This window comes from Phoenix dactylifera, unplaced genomic scaffold, assembly GCF_009389715.1.
Source record: "Phoenix dactylifera cultivar Barhee BC4 unplaced genomic scaffold, palm_55x_up_171113_PBpolish2nd_filt_p 001157F, whole genome shotgun sequence".
NCBI lineage: Eukaryota > Viridiplantae > Streptophyta > Magnoliopsida > Arecales > Arecaceae > Phoenix > Phoenix dactylifera.
Window position 1 is genome coordinate 53,075 of NW_024068496.1, and position 5,332 is coordinate 58,406.

A 5,332-nucleotide genomic window follows, 5' to 3' on the forward strand; every position below is an offset into this window, starting at 1 on the left:
TTGGCATTGGTGCCTGTGGTGAAAGTAGGGCTGAAGTCATGCGTAGATTGCTGACTTTAATACAGCTAGAAAGGATAGCAAATTCAGGATTCAATGTACTTACTCCTGGTATACTTATGAATTATTTTGTTGTTGTCAGAGTTGATAACTTGGTAGAAAATTTCTGATATCATCAAAAGCAAGACTAATCAATTCGTGTATCTTATCTAAAAACATAGTTATCAACCTTAAATCCTGCATGACTGCAACGATGAGCGAGTAAAGTAAATTGTTTGGACTTGGCACATTAGACAGTTCTGCTGGGGCGACTCTGTGTCATAAGTCGACTCATGTGTAACGGGGGTCGACTCATTGCTTTCATAAATTGACTCGTGTTTAGTGAGTCATCCTTTGATCCTGGCAGCATGATAGAGTTGGTTTTGAATTAATTTTGGGAACAATATATGGTTAATCAGCCAGCATGCCATATTCCATCAGAAAGCTCTACGCCTCTAGTTTCCAACGCACCTAATCTCGTGCCATTTGAAGATCCCTAGAGAAAGTTATGGCATTTTTACTACTGCTCGTCTCGACCAGCAGCGCCCAACAAAGTGCATTTAATTTGATATTTTTCCAGCACATAGTTTCATTTCCTTAAGTGTCTTTTGGTATTTCTAAATATTGGAACATGTAACTAGACTCCCATCAATGTGTTTTAGCACTATTTTGTCTTACCTATGCTTAGAGGGATGTTCCAAGATAGCATATAAAACTGGTACATGAATGAAATGAAAAACAGAGAGTTGTTATTTTCAGAATTCCTTTCCAGCAAGCCTTTCTTGCTTTTGTGAGTTGAGTGGCATCCTCCTCCCAATCAAGTGTGTAGCTTGGTCACATCGAGTGGTATTTGCGATTAGTAGCGTCGAGTGGCATCCCAGGATCATCTTTTTCCTTCGTTGAATCCTTTAGGTTTAGCCAAGGCTTGCAGGTTTCAGCCTGCATCAAAATATTTTCCTTAATATTGGCAAATTTAGCATAATCTTTCACTCATCCTACTTGCATCTAAAAGTAAATTCTTCTTATCTCTATTCATTAACAGCCAACAAAATTTCTAATTCTATAGATCTTCTTCGCACTATAAGATTTTTATTAATTGCTAATCTGATTAAATTTCTCTGCTTTTCTCTTTGCATCTTATCATCATGTGTAATTTCCATCATACAGCATCATGATCATTTTGTAAGCCTACTCCCATTAAGACAGGTTTAACTAAAGAGCATAAACCAAGCCACAAAGGCTATACAGAATGGACAGAGCATAGGAAATTAGACTGATATCAACCTTATAACTGGTAATGCATGGACAATGACTTGAGAATTAGATTAGAACACATATATGTATACATATACATATTTGTAATATTTTATGTAATTAAAGTATTGTATGGAAGGAAGCATTAAAAGATATGTTATCATATGCTCTTCAAATATAAATCTTTCTCAATTAATCTTTTCAAGTAGTTTGAGGATTTTATAAAATATCATTTTTGTATATTTATATTAAATACCTGCATTACTGACCAAAAACTGACGTTATCAATTCTAAAATCTATAACCAAGAGACTTTGATAAATATCCAAGTGTACAATGCTTATATTATTAAACTTGTTTTGTGGGAGCAAGAAGCAAATGTCCAAGTAACTTAGCCTATAAAATTTGTGCTATCGGCCAGGGCGGCTCTAGACAAGGGAGTCCTTCCATTATTTCCACTCATCAATCAAAAGAACCACGCCAGTTGCTTATCTACTAGGAAATAAAGTCCATTATTTAATGTCCTGTCGCACAGTCGCACTTGCTAAAAAGAAAATCACGTATTATACTTGAACATAGCCTAGATATGATGTCAACTAGGAATTCTGATGGGTAAGCTGAGTGTGATCCCAAGGAGTCAAGTGCCTATCTGACATCAAAAAGGCTTTTTGTACCTTGAATTTTCTATAAGATGATATGTTTCCAACTGAAGAGACCAGAAAGGACCTAACAGGCACTTATTGCTTTTCATGCAGTATTTACTTTCTATTTGAGACCAGAACATGTTGCTAGCTTGTTACATTATGTGTCCAGAGATCTATATGTTTAGGGTTCTGATTCATTTTCTGTTATTTGAGTATTCTTCATCCTACTCATTTCTTGAATTCGTTCCCACTAATGACTTCTAAACTGACAGTCGCATGAAAAGCTTGCCTCTTTGTTTTGTAGAAGTTGCAGTCCTGCGAATCATAGGTTTTGCCATGCCACACAATTCCCCATGCATAATCTTTGTGGGTATGGTTCCCCTCATCCTCTTTTTGTTTGCCAGGATGATGCACATGAGGTAATTCTATTTGCAGGTGTATGTTTGGCTTATTAATTAATATATAATTGCCACTTTGTTAACCTCTGCAACATACTTCTCATATTATAACTCTGCATCTTAAGAGCCAATGGTCATATGGAATCCACACTGTTAGCTCATATATATATTGTGCAACCATGCAAGCAGAGTACTAGAAATTTGATCTTTCAAAAATTTCCCTTCGCCTAAGATAGCCTTTTTCTCAGGTGGCTTCTCTTGTAACATTTTTTTTTTCATTTGTTATCCTTGTGATTCGGTACTTGTGGTCATAAATTTCCTCGTACAACACCGATTTGCATTGTTTATTTGGTATATATGAAATCATTGAGTGTGTTTTATCTAGTTCCTAATTATGTCTTTGAATTTGTTTAAATTGCATAGGCACACCTTGCAAGTCCTACATATTAGAGCTTTGTCATTTATCTGATAATTTTATCCATCTACTATTCTATGTATGCTGATCATTTGCTATGATAAGGATACGCAAGACAGTTATTTCTTTATCATTCTTTCTCTGTAATAAACTCTATTGTGGACTGTTGGTTGTTTGTTCTGTGTTTTCCAATCCATGTGCTCCATTATGTGTTTAATCCTCATTATGTGCTTTCTTCTTTTATTATAATGGTCTCTATTATGTTCAATTTCCATGTGTTCGACCATGGCAAAATCAAGACACCCTATCTCACAGGATTTAAAACCTTGGTTATAATGGCCTTTACGGTCTCGGAGATCTCTCTATATGCTATGTATCATTAGTAGAGGGGACTAAAGTAGTGGCTTTTATAAGGACCACAACATAACATCTGGTTTAAAGGAATGTGGAGTACCAGAATACTACAATAAATCTCATCAATTAATCTGTTTCTGTTTCTCTCCTTTTTTTTTCATGTATACTCATGTAGATTAAACTGATTTAGGGAAAAAAAAAAAAAAGGGAAGATGAGAAACCTAGAGAAACAGGTTAACTATCTGTGAGGAAGGAACATACTCCAATTGATTCATTACATGAAAACCTCTCCCGCATGATCTCCTTATCCTGTGGGGAAAATAGATCAGGATGCCCCTCAACAGCAGCTGAAGCAGGGAACCACTTCTGGGACATCCACCCATACAGAAGGGAAAGGGACATGGTGTGCAATCCAGAATGTCCTTTGGTCCTGCACCAACAACTTCTTATAGGCCTTTTTTACCAGGTTGGTAGGAAAAGAAGGCCACCAGTGGTTGACAGCCGGTGCAACAAGCGCCACCACTGCCAACCTACAAGTGTTGAGAATATTTGTAAAACTAGATATTTAACAACATACCAACATCCATTTTTTCCATTAATATTACAGCCAAATTTTTATTGAATATTTCGAGCAGAATTGAGAGAATCACTGAAGGTTGTGTGATACCCAGTAGAGATGAGCCCAATCCATATGATTGTCCCAGAGTAATTAGTCCGAAGGAGTTAGCCCAACAAAAAAAAAAAAAGCACGTGCCGAGAAAAAAGACTCCATTGGGAGTCTTCTTCCTTCTCGAGTTGGTCGGACGAAATCCGACCCAGGTTCGGATTCCGGTCGCAGCCGAACTCTATTTAGATCCCCTCCTCCCCCCGATCCCTCTTCCACTTCATCGAAGAACCCAGCCATCACCGAACAAAGGGAACTCAACTATTCAAATGACTCTGGTTCAGGTTGTTGGCTTAGTTATCAACATTTGTTAAAGAGTGCCCGAGTGGAGGAGCTAGGTGGATAGAGTCCTCTGAAACCAACAGCCTCTTCCGGAACCCATTTATCTTAAAGTTAAAATTAGCAGCTCCCATGTATTGATATGTAAAAAATTTGCTAGAGCCCAACAAAGAACCCTAGCCGTGGATAAGACTTCCTTATGTGCAAAAAAAGATATTCTTGTTTCTTACTTTTATATGTATCTTTTGAATCACGTTTTAGGAGAAAAAACTTTTAATTTCTTTTTCCATTCCTTCCGAAATCCATCCCTTTTTTTTCATAATACATTAATATGTTATGTTAAATAATTTAATATTATGTTATACTATGAAAAATTAATTTATGCTAATAATTATAATATTTTATACCTTTATTATAGTATTATATTACAAAAATAATATTATATTACATTATATCATAATACATTGATATGTTATGTTAAATAATTTAATATTATGTTATACTATGATAAATTAATTTATACCAATAATTATAATATTTTGTACCTTTATTATTGTATTATACTATAAATATAATATTATATTACATTATATCATAATACATTGATATGTTATATTAAATAATTTAATATTATGCTATATTATGAAAAATTAATGTATGCTAATAATTATAATATTTTGTACCTTTATTATTATATTATACTATAAATATAATATTATATTATATTATATCATAATACATTGATATATTATATTAAATAATTTAATATTATATTAAATTATTATGCTATAGTATATAATATTATATTATTATATTATAATAATATTATATTACATTACAGTAATATTATACTATATCATATATTTATGTATTAATATATGTTACATTTTATTATGCTTTATTGTATAATACTATGAAATATCCTTTATGATAATTTTATCATACAAAAGTACTTTCTCAGTTTGTTTACCAAACACATGTTAAAATGTCATAGCACCTTAGAAATATAGTTACCAAACAACAAACAGTTTTTGATAAAAGCTCTACTTCAGAAAGCTCTACTTCCAAAAGCTCTACTGCCAACAGCTCCTCCAAACAGGGCCTAAGTATAGTTTCAGAAGTTTTGCAAGTCTATGTACTCAATAGCATGGCAAGCTATTTACAGTGAACAGTCTTGATCATTTTAGACCACTTTGGTCAACCTACTTTCAGAATAAGACATCGTTTTTAAGAAACAGTGTTGTCAAAATTGTTGATGTGTCAGCAAGATCAGATTGCACATGGAGAGC